Consider the following 16,637-nt stretch of genomic DNA (forward strand, 5'->3'; position numbering starts at 1 on the left):
CACTTTGTTCAGCCAGGTAGTGTTTTTCATGTTTTGCAGTGCTACAAAGCATGGTCCTCTCTTGAAAAATCACAACTTCTCATTTTGACCACTTTAGCTGCTATGTATGAACAAATGTTCACATTGAAGTTGTTTGTTGTAACAGAAAAGACTGAAATAGATAACATACATACCCATGTAAGCATACACACACACACACATATCTACAGTACTTTTACCATGGTGTTGATAAGAGGTTAATTAGAGAACACATAAAAATTACTTGGGACCATGCTTGATAAGTTAGTAAATGCTCAATACATGTTAGCTATTATTATATGTAATTTAGATTCTTTTTTAACAGCTTGCATTCTCTTTATTTTGTCTCTCTTCACTGACAAGTCAGTTACGTTCTTTACTGCATTCCTACTGAAATCTCTTGCTTCTCCCCATCCCTGTATGGGAACTGGATCTCTGCCTTACTAAAGGGTTATAAAGTTCAGTCTTAACAAGATAATTACATTCCTCCAGATTTTTCAGGGACCATGTGAATAGCAACTACTTACATTTGTGTAGTAGTTCATAGTTTACAAAGAAATTTACATGTTTGACTCAGGACAACCTTAAGAGCTAAGTAAAGATGCTATTAAGATTTCCCCCATCTTACGGATGATGTGTATTAGTTTGCTAGGACGGCTGTAGCAAAGTACCACAGACTGGGTGGCTTTGTCAAAGGCTAAGAAATAGTCAAAGTAAAACCAGTGAATCACCAAAGTAGTAATTAGTTAAAGTTTATTGTACACACATCAAAAAGACAATTTGCAGACCAGGAGCTCTTAAACCAAAACATGGAATGAGGCTCAGGGGTATATTATTATAAAGCAGCTTATGTAATGAGAAAGCAGTGACCGTTTATTCTTTACAATGATTGGTTATAATATTAGAATTTTCTTAAACAATAGGGAATTTGTCAGTGATTACCTGATATCAACCTTGGGGAACAGTTCAAGTTTCACTTATGATTTCCAGAGGCATAAACAAGAAATGACCCAGGTCAAGTAGGTCTCACACAACAAACTAAATTAAGCCTTGTTTGTATGACAACTCTTTTTATTAGCTAAGGGAATTTTCAAAGCCAGTCTCCCTTTGTTTCTGATTTTGATAGCTTGAGCAACAGAATTTTATTTTCTCATAGTTCTGGAGACTAGAAGGCTGACTTCAAGGTGTCAGGAGGTTTGGTTTCTTCTAAGGCCTCTCTTCCTGGTGTCTAGATGCTGCCTTCTCACTGTGTTCACATGGTCTTCCCTCTTTACCTGTCTGTGTCCAAATTTCCTCCTCTTATAAGGACATCAGTTGAAGGGGATCAGAATGTGACACCCTAAAATATGCCACTTTGGCATATTGGTTATTTTGAGCTGAAGGCAGCTGAGAAACAGCAGATGCAGAAATAGCTCTCTGCTCTCCTCCATCTGCATAAAACAGGACATAAATTTCCCATGAGAAACCTACTTACTTTCCCTGTACCAGGCAGAGGCGAGGAGAACACTCATCACTGGAGACGAGGAGTCAATTCTGGGATGAGTCTGCATAAACAGACTCTACTAAAATAACCCTTGTCTTCCATTCAAAGATATCTTAACCACTCCTTCCCCATGTATTTACAAGTCACTTCCGCACAATTTGTCAGCCCTAGAAGCCCAAGTCCTCTTTCCTTTGTCTAGTCACTTCTCCACAGTTTATTACCCTTTGTTAAAATGGTACGTAAGCCCACAAGTCTCTCTGCTCTTTGACTTTTTTCACTTCTTTTTGGTGAAGCCTCCATGCATATAAAGTTGTAAATATTAATAAAATTGTATGCCTTCTCTCCCATCAATCTGACTTTCGTCAGTTTAATTCATAGGCCCCAATGACTAAACCTAAGAGTAGAAGAAAGGTTTTCTCCTTCCCTACATAGTTGTATTGGATTAGGGCCCACCCTAATGAGCTCATTTTAACTTAATAATCCCTTTTAAGGCCCCCTCTCCAAATGCAGTCAAATTTTTAGGTACTGTGGTTAGAACTTCAACATATGAATGTTGGGGGACATGATTCAGCCCATAACAGGTGGGAAAACTGAGACTGTATGAGGTCACATTTCTTGCCTGGGGTCAGCACAAAGTCAGGGCTTGCACTTCTCTGTACTTGACACTTAAGCAACAAGGTAACCTCCAATTTTAATTTTATGATATATATCACAGAAGGTTTTCCATGTTTACATGACCCCTTTTAATGTTACCTAGTGTCTTAGCTTGGGCTGCTGTGACAGAATACCATAGTCTAGGGGGCTTATAAACAACAGAAATTTCTTTTTCACAGTTCTGGAGGCTGAGAAATCCAAGATCAAGGAGTCAGCTGATTTGGTGACGGCCCACTTCCTGATTCATAGACCACCATCATCTCTCTGTGTCCTCCCAGGTGGTAGAGGTAAGGGAGTTCACCACGGTCTCTTTATAAGGACACTAATCCCATTTATGAAGGCTCCTCATGACCTAATCACCTACCAAAGACCCCCACTTCCTAATATCATCACTTTAGGGGTTAAGATTTCAACATACAAATTTTAGCGGTACACAAGCAATTCATTTCCTTTGTGTGAACATAATACAATTTATTTAAACAATTCCGTATTTACCTAGGCTGTTTCTTGCACTGTTTTAAAAATAAATGCATCCTTGTAACTAAATCTTTGCACCTAATCTTTACCACTTTGTGAAAATGAATTCCTGAAAGTGGAATTGCTAAATCATACAGCAAGCAGTTTTTAAAGACATGTACCTATGGAGTTTGGTTTTGTTTTAAGAGGAAGTATTGTGCATTCTGCAATCATCATGGTTAAATGCTAATTCTTATCCCTTTTATTATTGTTTTATATCCATGAGTCTACATGTCCCTACAAATGCACAAATATATCTCAGATACTTGGGAGATTGCTAATTTAGTCAGGGGAGGACTAGAGAAATGATTGTAAATTCCAGAGGACATAAATTCTTTAATTTCACAAATGTATCTCCAACTCCAACACAATGGTTTGCCCTAAGAGACCCACAATGAGTATTTGATGAACATGTGAATTATGACTGGAGTACATAGAGCCTCATATTCGCCTGAAAACAATCCATTTCTCTTTTCTGTTCCTGTGGGAGACAGTAAAGGTGGGGTTTTTACTGGCAGAGTGGGGGTTTTTTAACTTTAGCAAAATATGCTTGCATTCTAGATCAGATGGCTTAAAGTTATTATTAGCAATAAGCTTAAAAATACCAATGCAACAGAAGTGTCATTTTCATATGTAATTTATAGAACATATAAAACAGCTCTAATGAACTACCTAATTACTACTTCAAATGGTATGAATTCAGCTTTCAAGTAAAGAAGGGAAAAAAGGTCACTGCTTTAATCCTCTAAATTGCTTTTATTCTGGCTATAGAAAGACTTTTTAGAAGTTCTAAATTATAGTTTCTTTCCAAATAGTCTTGATTATTTGGTTTATATAACAGCAAAGGGATGGAGGAGGTTTCCATGGGTTGGCAAATAAATAATTACCTGCCATATCTTCAAATTCTCCAGTGAATCCTTAGATTTTTATTGCATTTGCAGATGTAGCATCACAGAATTTCCATTCCCTTTTCAATGTCTTATTGCTCATAATCTATAAAATGTTCAACAACTTGATTTAAAATAACAGCAAAGAAATGAAAATACAATGACTTTTCAGATTGTGACTCAGCACATACATTTGGTGTGAAATGGCATGGCTTAGAATCCTTTCTTTACTCATTGAGTGCATACTGTGTGCCAAGCACCATGCTAGAAACCAAGAGCTCCAGATACGGTACATTATAAATTCCAACTGTATGATAGTTTGCTTATTTTCATTTCATCTCTAAATGTTCAGGATCTTTGTGTGAATTACTCTTTTTCTTTCACCTCCGTTTCTTTGGTCATTAGGTTTTTTCATTGTCTTATTTGTGTATATGTAGATAATTTTGCTATATTACTTTCTTCTCTTCCCTTCTACCTTGGATTATGTGCTAAATTGACTCTTGCATTTGTCTTCCATTGTGTTTTCTTATCTATTTTCTCTTTTTCTTTTAACTACTATATTAGTGACTTTGGGGAGGATGACTAATTTATAGAACATGTTTATATGCATTTTAGATCTGCTTTTAGTTCTCTCTCTTAAAAGCAGCTATAGCCTAAATTAAATGGCCTCTAAATTTTTTTGACCAGATATTTCATCAGTAAAAAAAATTTTGAATACTCCTCTTAATATTTGAATATATATTTACTAATGACTTATGGACCTGTACATATACATATATGAATATAAACAATTGTATACTGTATAATTAAAAAAAACAAAAGTTGAAAATTGAAATTAACAAAGGATGAGATAAAAATATATAGGTTGAAATTCTAATACTTTTTCCCTGAGTGCCAATGGATAATTTTGTGGACCCACTGTGGAGGCCACTAGTTTGGACTTGATAAACTTGATAGTTTGGGCTTCTGGCATAGTAAGGAAGCCAGTGAGTGTCCTATTTGCTTTAGTCCCGTTTTGAATATCTGGGAAAGATGATAAAGAAAATTTCAAGGTTCATATTTGGAGCCCAGAACATTGAGATCAAGTCTCTCAAGCAAAAAAGGATGACAGAAGCCTCTTCCACCTTCAGAAGAGGTGGAATCAGATACCCTGACTGGGAACCATCCTGATGTCAGAGGCAGTAGGGAAGCGGGCTTAAAAATGGAATATTTTTTAAGGATGGCAGGGGAACACTCTTTTATCTATTCATTTTTAAATGTTATCTTTATTACTCCTTCTGTTGGAAAAGTCATATGGTCAGCCCTTCATATCCACGGGTTCTGCTTCCTCAGATTCAACCAAATGTGGATCAAAAGTACTTGAAAAAAAATTCCAGAAAGTTCCAAAAAGCAAAACTTGAATTTGCCACACTGGCAACTATTTTCATAGCATTTACATTGCATTAGGTATTAGGAGTAATCTGGAGATGATTTAAAATAAAGGGGGATATGTATAGGTTATATACAAATACTGCAAATACTATGCAATTTTTCATAAGAGACTTGAGCATCCACACATTTTGATATCCACAGGGGTCCTGAACCAATCCCCCATGGATACCAAAGGATGATTGTATATGTATATTGAAAAAAACTCAAACGGTATAGAACTACACAATGAAGAAAGTGAAAGTCTTCTATTTTTCCTACCACCTAAAAAAAAGTCACTGTGATTGTTTGGTTATCGGCCTCCAGATTTTTTTAATGTGCCTATTGACATATATTATTATCTTCTTTAAGCAAAATGAGGCCATTCCCATTTGTCTAACTTGCTTTTACTTCATTTTCCAAGGATCTTTCAGTATTAATACAAAGAAATTGTTCTTTCAAATGGATGCATGGTATTCCATTATACAGATGTACCTTTTTTTTAATAAATTATTTTATTTTTAGTTATTATTTTTGGCTGCTTTGGGTCTTTGTTGCTGCGTGCGGGCTTTCTCTAGTTGAGGCAAGCGGGGGCTACTCTTTCTTGTGGTGCATGGGCTTATTGCGGTGGCTTCTTTTGTTGCAGAGCACGGGCTCCAGGCACGTGGGCTTCAGTAGTTGTGGCTCACGGGCTCAGTAGCTGTGGCTCATGGGCTTAGTTGTTCTGCGGCACACGGGATCCTCCCGGACCAGGGCTCGAACACGTGTCCCCTGCATTGGCAGGCGGATTCTTAACCGCTTGCGCCACCAGGGAATCCCTAGATGTACCTTTTTAAAATGAATATCTTATTCATTTATAATATTTTGCTCTTATAAACATTGCTACATTAAACATCAATATACATGTATTTTTGCATTCTTGCCAAGTCATTTCATAAAAGAGAATTAGAATTCTGGGTGTAAGGATATGAAACATTTTTGGAACAATAAAATTTTCCATCAGTATTACCAAATTGCCCTCCAAAAGGCAATACAAACTGACACTCTCACCAAAAGATTGTGTTTATATTTCCACACCTTTTCAGCACCAGAAACGTTAGTGTTTTAGTGATTTTTTTTTAATCTGAAAGGTAAAAAAAAATTTTCTTGTTTTAATTTACCAATGTTTAATTGTTAATGAGGCTGAGGATGTTTCATATATTAATTGGCCATTTATGTTTGTGAAAGCAATAATTTTTTTAAAGAATATTACTCTTTTATTTATTTATTTTTTAATTTGGTTGCTCCGGGTCTTAGTTGCGGCAGGCGGGCTCCTTAGATGCGGCTCACCCGCTCCTTAGTTGTGGCATGTGAGTTCCTTAGTTGTGTGTGGCATGCAAACTCTAAGTTGCGGCATGCATGCGGATCTAGTTCCCTGACCAGGGATCGAACCTGGGCCCCCCGCATTGGGAGCACGGAGTCTTACCCACCGTGCCACCAAGTGAAGCCCCGAAAGCAATATTTGTTTTGTTTCTTTTTATCTTTCTATTATACAGATTTGCACATACACCAAAGAAACACCATGCTTCAACAATTACCAACATTTTTTCCAAACCCATTATGTCATTTTATATAGAGTTCTTTTACGTAAGATTGGAAGATGTCATTTAGTGCCCTTTGACTCAGGCACGCAACTCTAATTCTTTGGCTAACTAGAACAAGTGTAAACTAAAGGGTAACAGCCAACCCTAGGCATCTTGCAGCAGTGAAAACGTAGTTGCTAATTGAGGCCACCAGATGGCAGACCACGGGGAAAAAGAAAAAGGAGACGAAATCTATGCCTACCAAGACCCAGCTTCAGGATGGCCCAAAGGTTTTAGGGAACTTTGTTTCCTATTAGTAGTGCGGGGGTGGGGGGGGGGGGGTCGGGCAGATTAGTCAAAGGCATTGTTTTAAACCATAGTGATGTATTTAATTATCTGATAGTAATGTCATTTATTATCTGATGCATTTTATTATCAGATTAAATATCTTTTATATTTTCATTTTTTTCTATGAATCTCTAGGGCTCCAAAAATAATGTTTTAATTGGAATTGCATCAGAATTATAAGTTAATTTGAAAAAAGTAAGATCCTCATACTATTTATTTTTCCCATGAAAGAACATGTTTTCCCTATTTATTTGTCTCCATTTATATCTTTCACTAAAGATTACAGTTTTCCTTATAAAGATCATGCACATCACTCATTAAAAATTTCACTTGGGAACAGGTTTATTTTACATGTATGCTAACTGGATTTTGACAATTTCATAGAAATATATTGACTTCTGCAGGGTTAATATTTACTCTGCATTCTTTTATTAAGAAATAACTATGAGTTAGTTCTTTTTAATTGCCCTGCTGTGGAATTACTTAATCTGGAAAGCATCACAAAATTCTTGTGCTTGCCTTTCTACTATTTATTTCTCTTATTTCTGTTTCATACTTCATTACATTGGCTAAAAATGGCATAAAATATGAAATATTTAATAATGATAAATAATGTATCTTTAGTATGTTTAACTGACTTTTTATTTGGAATAGACACTCATCGTGTTTATTTTAATTTTATATAGTAATATGTTTTTATTAAGAATATAAATGGATGTTGAATTTCACCTGGTGGCCTTTTAGCATCTACTGAGAGGATCATATGATTTTTCTTATTTAATCAATTGATATGGTTATTTTATTAATGCTTTCTCGTATTGTCAGCTTTCCAGTCTAAGGTAAATTCTCCTTGATTTCAATGGGTTAAAGTTTTAGTGTATTTTGAACTAGATTTGCTAGCATTTTATTTATTTTGTGTCTAACATTCATAAGTTAGGTCTGTCTAAATTTTTTTTCCGTGTCACATCTTTATTAGATTATAGTGTTGGAGCTATGTTTAGCTCATAAAAGAATTGGATAACACCCAATCATTTTCTCTGTTTTATGTTCTGGAATAAATATGTAATGATTTTTATCTATTTTATTATTATTATGTTTCTAAGGCTGATCAGAAAAGAATGCAGTTTTTTAAATTTAAATGAAAATAAACAAATGCTTGTATTAAACATGTTTTATAATTCAAAACCTTAAAGAACTGTAATAAAGGTTATTTCCCCCACCCCAACATGTTAAAGAAATGCCTGCCAAACCCATTATAAAAGATTATCTCTGTCTGAGTGTGCTCTGGGTTATACTATTACATAAAGCAGACAAAATCCTTTATTTTTCTCAGCTGTTCTGCTCAATCATGGTGAGAAAATTATGCCTAGTGATTCAGCATCTGAAATGTTATACCAAGTCAAAAGTTGCTGCCTATATATTTTTCACAATAAGCTATTGCATTTCTTAGGTGCTGGTAGATAATAATATTCCAAGGAAGTGTATTTCTTGGGGGGGAAGAAAAAGGCAATAAAGAATTTTGACTCTTGTTTTATCTAGGTGTACATCTTGCCTCTAGAAGTAGCTCATGGCAAATAGTTACGGTAAGCTTCCAGATGAATAATATTCATAATTCATTATGGCTCTTCTGACAGATCACAGCTTTGTTCAACAGAACTCTCTGCCATGTTGGAAATGTTCTGTTTCTGTGTCCAATGTCTACTGTGGCTCTGAGGACTTGAAATGTGGCTAGTGCAAATGAGAAACTAAATTTTTATTTTTAATTAATTTAAATTTAAATAGCCACTTGTAGCTAGTAGCTACCAAACTGGACAGCCCAGCTTTCAAGTTACAAAATTTAATTAGTAGGGATACATTAAAAAATCCAGAATGTTTTCACCACTAAACATTTCCTTATTATGCATAAATAAATTTCACTTGCCGGTATTTTGACAACTGAGAATCAATATCAGTCTCTGCTCACTTCTCCAAAATTATTTACACTTGTATTTTTTTTACATCTTTATTGGAGTATAATTGCTTTACAATGGTGTGTTAGTTTCTGCTTTAAAACAAAGTGAATCAGTTATACATATACATATGTTCCCATATCTCTTCCCTCTTGCGTCTCCCTCCCTCCCACCCTCCCGATCCCACCCCTCCAGGCGGTCACAAAGCACCGAGCTGATATCCCTGTGCTATGCGGGTGTTTCCCACTAGCTATCTACCTTACGTTTGGTAGTGTATATATGTCCATGCCTCTCTCTCGCTTTGTCACAGCTTACCCTTCCCCCTCCCCATATCCTCAAGTCCATTCTCTAGTAGGTTTGTCTTACCCCTAGGTTCTTCATGACATTTTTTTTTCTTAAATTCCATATGTATGTGCTAGCATACGGTATTTGTCTTTCTCTTTCTGACTTACTTCACTCTGTATGACAGACTCTAGGTCTATCCACCTCATTACAAATAGCTCAATTTCGTTTCTTTTTATGGCTGAGTAATATTCCATTGTATATATGTGCCACATCTTCTTTATCCATTCATCTGATGATGGACACTTAGGTTGTTTCCATCTCTGGGCTATTGTAAATAGAGCTGCAATGAACATTTTGGTACATGACTCTTTTTGAATTATGGTTATCTCAGGGTGTATGCCCAGTATTGGGATTGCTGGGTCATATGGTAGTTCTATTTTTAGTTTTTTAAGGAACCTCCATACTGTTCTCCACAGTGGCTGTATCAATTTACATTCCCACCAACAGTGCAAGAGGGTTCCCTTTTCTCCACACCCTCTCCAGCATTTATTGTTTCTAGATTTTTTGATGATGGCCATTCTGACTGGTGTGAGATGATATCTCATTGTAGTTTTGATTTGCATTTCTCTAATGATTAATGATGTTGAGCATTCTTTCATGTGCTTGTTGGCGGTCTGTACATCTTCTTTGGAGAAATGTCTATTTAGGTCTTCTGCCCATTTTTGGATTGGGTTGTTTGTTTTTTTGTTATTAAGCTGCATTAGCTGCTTATAAATTTTGGAGATTAATCCTTTGTCAGTTGCTTCATTTGCAAATATTTTCTCCCATTCTGAGGGTTGTCTTTTGGTCTTGTTTATGGTTTCCTTTGCTGTGCAAAAGCTTTGATTCATTAGGTCCCATTTGTTTATTTTGTTTTTATTTCCATTTCTCTAGGAGATGGGTCAAAAAGGATCTTGCTGTGATTTATGTCATAGAGTGTTCTGCCTATGTTTTCCTCTAAGCGTTTGATAGTTTCTGGCCTTACATTTAGGTCTTTAGTCCATTTTGAGCTTATTTTTGTGTATACACTTGCATTTTAAAAACTTGGTTTAATACTTACCTCCCAGCTGAGCCACCTTCTTTCGCCATTCTGAGACGTATTCTGTTTTTCCTGTCTTGGCATTTGCTGTTGTTGTTGTTCCACTTTGTTTACATGCTTTTAGCTCTGTCGTTAGGTGTCTTTGTAATTTTGTATCCAAACCTACTGAATTTTTGGTACTTTCTTTAAAAAAAAAAGTGATTTGCTTTAAAAATTGGACATGAACATTTTGCCATGTAGAATGATGGATAATTATATCAGAATCATAACAGTAAGATGATCATGGGTAAAATATGATCAAGAAGAATTTGCAAAAATTTTTAATGAGAATTTATAAAAATAGAATTGGCACTTTAGTAAGGAAACTGCAGCTATATCATTGAACTGCTTTTCAAGATGAAGCCAAATTATACTTTAAACTTTCTAAAAATGTGCACTTCAGTATACACCAGTTTTACATGTGTTTCCACATCCAGTGCCACTATTATTAAAATTTTAAGATTTGGTGGTTATGTTATTGTAACAATCCTACATGTCCTGCTTCTTGTATTTCTTTAGCAGCAATCTGAATGTATACTTGACAAGTTTTATGATTTCAAATGACCTAATAAGATCTGGGAATGATTTCAGTTAATTATCTTTTGATTAACAGATTGCAAAGTACTATTTTAGAGAGATTGGAATAACCCCTCATTTGAAGCTAAAGCTTCATCATTTAATAAATTAATTCATCATTCAAGTCAGAAGCTTTAGTAGTTGAGAATAGTGGTAGCCACCTATTTTTTTAAAAGGCTAATTTTAAATGAAATTATTTGTGACTGGAGTCCAGATACTGAAAACATCGAAATATTGGACTGGCTGGGTACTTAAAAGAACAAGTTTCTATAAAGATGCTGAGTCTGGTGGTTGAGTCCATTCTAATAGGGATGAGAGAAGTGACTCACAAACTCTTCAGAAAGGAGATGCTACACCCCACTCAGATCAGTAACTGAGAAGATTAGTCTAGCTTCTTGATAAAATGCAATCTTATTACCTTGGTCCCCACCAACTCACAATTCATGATATAAAATTTAAGTTTTCTTTGCTTCTTAGGAAAACATTTTGCTAACAAAATAATAGTGTGAACACAGGAAATAATATAAAACATGAGACAATCCTTTTTATTTATCTATTTTTGTATGATTGCCTCATTTAAAAGTTAATGTAATGTAAGATAATTTTTTATGATGGCTAAGGATACTAACTATTTTTACCTGTTTTTCTTTTATTGTTTTGGGGTTTTTTTTGGCCACTCTGCATGGCTTGCAGGATCTTAGTTATCAGGGATGGAACCCGGGCCCCCTGCAGTGGAAGCGTGGAGTCCTAATCACTGGACCGCCAGGGAATTCCCTACCTGTTTATTTTTTCACATAATTTCAGAATTATTTTATCAAGTTCTTTGAAAGTATTTTAAATTGGGATTTTGCCTATTTGCTTTAAGTATTTTAATTGGTAGGAGAATGGCATTATTAAAATATTAGTCTAAAATATGGTACTACTTTTCTTGTACTTAATATCTTTCAGGAAGATCTAATTTTCTTCATATTGGTGATATATTTTCCATTAAAGTTCATTAACATATATTCATATCTGCTGCTATTACACATTAGGATTCCTTTCTAATTACATATTTCAAACTGAGTATTGTTAGTACATATGAATGTTATTTCAATTTTATATATCCACCTATTTCCAAACATTTTTCTGAGCTCTTTAAAGCATTCTGGGGACTTCCCTGGTGGTGCAGTGGTTAAGAATCCACCTGCCAATGCAGGGGACACGGGTTCGATCCCCGGTCTGGGAAGATCCCACATGCCGGGGAGCAACTAAGCCCGTGTACCACAACTACTGAGCCTGCGTGCCACAACTACTGAAGCCTGTGGGCCTAGAGCGCGTGCTCCGCAACAAAGAGAAGCCACTACAATGAGAAGCCCGTGCACCGCAATGTAGAGTAGCCCCCGCTTGCCACAACTAGAAAGTCCGCGCGCAGCAATGAAGACCCAATGCAGCCAAAATTAATGAATAAATAAATTTTTTTTAAAGTATTCTGTATTCCTCTCCCCAAAATGGAAATTCCCCACTTGCAAATTACTAAATATTCTCAATGAATTTTCAAGGAACTACCAGACCCTGAGATCTTAGTCTGGAGTATCTGAACAGCAGATGAACCAAGCTATTTGTATTACCCATAGGCCAAGGACTTTCACTGATGCCCATAGCCAATGTTCAGGGTATCCAAACCACGCACTGGCTATCTCATTTGTACCCCCAAAACAGGATTCAAACTCCATGATCCATTACATTTGTGTGGAGCCTCATGTGCTTAAGACTAAGAACTGTGTAAAACTTGCCTGATAACAGTTCATGGGGAGCAGTGGTTTCCAGAGAAATGTTCCACTATTTTCACTTACAAACATTGCAATTTCCCAAAGCTCTGATACTTTAGGAAATAATTTGGTCTATAATCATTCAATCAGTCCAGTCAGGAAAACAGAAACCACTGTATGTAGTTCAAACAGAAAGGGATTTAATTCTAAGAAATGGTTACAAAGGTGTTGGGAGGGCTAGAGGAAAAAAGAAGGAATGTTACCCAGAGTTGAGAAAGCTGCTACCACCATGCTTAGGCTGGAGCCCTGCAGCTGCATTTGCTGCCAGAGGTTACTGGGTAGCCGTGCAGGAACTCCACCTCCACAGAACGGGCACCCTGTGGCCCGTGCTGAATCTGCTGTTGAGACCCCTCTACCACTGGTACCAGTCTTAAAATGGCTTCTTCTTTTCTCCTGCCAGTGACTCCCATTGGCCAAACCTGACCGGTAGCCAGTTAGTAAAGGATTCTGGGGAATGGAGTTACAGGCTTCTAGCCCCTACGATTATGGAATACAGAAGGGAGAGAGAGTATGGCATTGTGCCAGCAGAAAAATAATTGGCACAGTAATATTCTCAGGTAAATCCTTAATCATTTTAATCAATTACATTTGGTATAAAATTACTTCTGAATGGATTGGATAAGTGTATAGCAATAATCACTTTCCCTTCAGTTCTTGGGAAATCTTGCTTTTGAGACTTATTAAGATGGTACTAGCACAAGACAGAGAGTCAAGGATGGTTGAAAAGGGGAAGAATGGACAGGACAGAACAGGTCCAGGGGCAGACACATGGATAATTAACTTGATGAAAGGCCAGTATGGATTTTGCAAAAGACTTCCTCTTTCTAATAAAAAAATATTTTGTCTCTAAAATTGAGGGTGGAGGTAGGGCAACAATAAAAACCCTTCTTTTTGTCTGAGTAGCAAGAGCCAATGAGTTTCATAAGAAACTGGGGGTGAGGCAGGAATCTAGCTTGCTAATTATATGCAAATTCTCCTGTATAATGGAAGAAAAATGAGTCAGCAAAAATACAAAGCTACATAAATTAGCACCTTCAGTGTCTTTAGACAAGTGAAACAGCCAAATAGAGTCGTCCCCAAATTAACTTCCTTTCAAATTCCATCCAGGCACATCCACTAGAGTTTGTAAAAGGCTCACATTACCATCAGTTGATACCTGATGTGGAATTTTTTTTAACTTCTTTATATTTCCACCACTTTCACTCTGATTCACAAAATGCTTTATTAGAGTTCACTGGGGCTTTATGGCTTATATGACTCAAAAATGAGTTAATTCCTATTTTGTTAGTTGGCATAAAAAACATTCAATGAGCAATGCTGGGCAGGATGATTACTCTATGACTAAACATGTATAGATCCTTTCAAAGATTCTTCTGAAAATTCTGCTCTGTAGTAAAGCAAATTTAATTTTTTAAATCTTATGAATGTAGAGCATTATCTTTTAAAATGAACTTTGCTCCTGCCAGGACATGCGTGTATATATATTATATATACATATATAATATATATGTATCTTAAATTTATGACTATATTTTGTGGGATACCACTCTGCAGTGCTGTTCTAGAAACTTCTTTCAGAATTATGAAATGTTTTAGAATTATTAAAGTTGAAATATCTTTCTAGAGCTTCATTTTTTTAAAGCTGCTACTTGCTGTCATCATGAAATGCATACTATATGATCAATGAAAATTAATATGGAAATAAGTTCATATATATATTTAAATTTTCACATGATAAAAAGAAGAGTATTTCTGTCAGATACTTTTCTTAAGTTTGTGCACCATTCTCTCCCAGTTCTCCTGGGTCTGAAGTAGTCAACCCATTCATAGTTAATCCTCCTAGGAAAATACTGGAAAGGTGAAAGCAGTGGATTAAGTTATATTGGTTTGTGTAACTTAAACTTAACCCTCTCTCCTCTTGGAGATAATAGGGTGAACATTCAAGACACAGTCACAGAGAACTGCATAGAGATTCCAGAGGGGTCGTTTCACAGATGATCTGCACTTAGTTCCAGTCAGGCAGTCTGCACAGGTGTGGCTGTGCTGTTTCTTCAAATAACGAGACATTTTCATACCTATGGTGGTAGGAAGAATGATGGTCCCCAAGATGTCCATTTCCTGCACATCTTAAATGGCAAAAAACGATTTTTCAGATGCGATTAAGGATCTTAAAATAAGGAGATTATTCTGGATTATCCAGTGGGCTCAATCTAATCACATGGGTCTTTAAAAGTGGACTTTTTCTCAGCTGTGATTAGAGTGAGATGTGACCATGCAAGAAGGGTGGAGGGGAGATGTAATATTGATGGCTTTTTTTTTTTAAATAAATTTATATATTTATTTATTTATTTTTGGATATGTTGGGTCTTCATTTCTGCACGAGGGCTTTCTCCAGTTGTGGCAAGCGGGGGCCGCTCTTCATCGTGGCGTGCGGCCCTCTCACTGTTGTCGCCTCTCTTGTTGTGGAGCACAGGCTCAGTAGTTGTGGCTCATGGGCCCAGTTGCTCCATGGCATGTGGGATCCTCTCAGATCAGGGCTCGAACCCGTGTCCCCTGCATTGGCAGGCAGATTCTCAACCACTGCGCCACCAAGGAAGCCCATATTGATGGCTTTGAAGACAGAGGAAGGGGGCCATAAATAAAGGAATGTAAGCAGCCTCTAGAAGTTGAAAAAGGCAAGGAAGCAGTTTCTCTCTTGGAGCCTCCAGAAAGAAAGATAGCTGTGTTAATACCTTGACTTCAGGTCAGTGAGACCTGTGCCTAATTTCTGACCTACGGAACAGTAAGATAATAAATTTGTGTTATTTTAAGCCTCTAGGTTTATGGCAACTTGTTACTGCAAAAATAGAAAACTGATATACCTACAAAGCCATTGCCCCAAGCCCACTGCTGCCTCAGCCATCCTGACCCTCCTCTTGGGACTCTCAATCCAGTAACAAAGGGGTAACCCCTGGCATGGTGAAGTTCCCTGGAGCCCTGTCCCAACACAGCAGCCAGCTTTAGTTCTTATTTATTTATTTATTTATTTATTTTGTCTGTGCCGGGTCTTAGTTGCGTTATGCACGTGGGATCTAGTTCCCTGACCAGGGATCGAATCCAGGTCCCCTGCACTGGGAGTGCAGAGTCTTACCCACTGAACCACCACGGAAGTCCCCAGCTTTAGTTCTGACTGGGCTACACCCAACTTAACCAGTTGTGAAATATTTTGAACATTACTTTCAACTTCAGGGACCTAAATCAGTGACTTTCAAACTTTTTTTGACTCCAGCCCACCCACAGTAAGATACACATTTTTATTTCAACCTAGGACATAGACACATTCCCACACACACAAATTATATAATTGAAACTAATGTTTCTTGAAACAGTATTTAGCTTTACTACATGTATTACACTCTGATATTTTCAATTCTATTCTCTTCTATTTTATTAGTGTAAATTTCAACCTACTAAACTGATTTCATGATTCACTAGCAGGTTGCAACCTTCAGCTGAAAAACACTGACCTTGATCATGACAACTCTATGGTCAAGATGTAGAGTTTCTGATGGAGAATATATTCTGTTTCTTTTATTTATTTATTTATTTATTGGCCACGCCTCATGACATGTGGGATCTCAGTTCCCCAACCAGGGATCAAACCCGCACCCCCTGCAGCAGAAGTGCAGAGTCTTAATGACTGAACCGCCAGGGAAGTCCCAATTCGGTTTCATTTTTAAAGGAAGCAGAATTTGTTCAGAATTTAAATAGTTTCTATATGTAACCTTAATTCATTGTTATTAAATGTTATTTATTGGCATACTAAAAATGTATTCGTTTTCTCAAAGCGAAAATCAAATCCATGACAGTTTGTAAATTAAGCCTAACAGTAAGAGAGAGGGACCACAACAGGGAAGGGATACATTTTAGAAACAATTTTTAAATGAATAGATATAGTCGTTGGGTACATGTATTTAGTGTTCTGCCTTCTATTGCTCAATTTGTTCATTTCTGCTTTTATTTTTAATATTTCCCTTTTTGTGCT

The 16,637-nt window shown here is 36.6% G+C and overlaps 1 protein-coding gene across 2 annotated transcripts in view; it reads left to right on the top strand.

Annotated features, from left to right (window-relative positions):
• The window catches only part of CCDC88A (coiled-coil domain containing 88A), a 192,386-nt gene that overhangs the window by 2,060 nt on the left and 173,689 nt on the right, over positions 1–16,637 (top strand). For both annotated transcript variants that reach the window (XM_067705001.1, XM_067705002.1), the window contains exon 2: positions 2,335–2,442. The gene's annotated coding sequence lies outside the window, so the exon portion shown is untranslated. The remainder of the gene's footprint in view (positions 1–2,334; positions 2,443–16,637) is intronic.

Source organism: Pseudorca crassidens, chromosome 14 (assembly GCF_039906515.1).
Source record: "Pseudorca crassidens isolate mPseCra1 chromosome 14, mPseCra1.hap1, whole genome shotgun sequence".
Lineage (NCBI taxonomy): Eukaryota > Metazoa > Chordata > Mammalia > Artiodactyla > Delphinidae > Pseudorca > Pseudorca crassidens.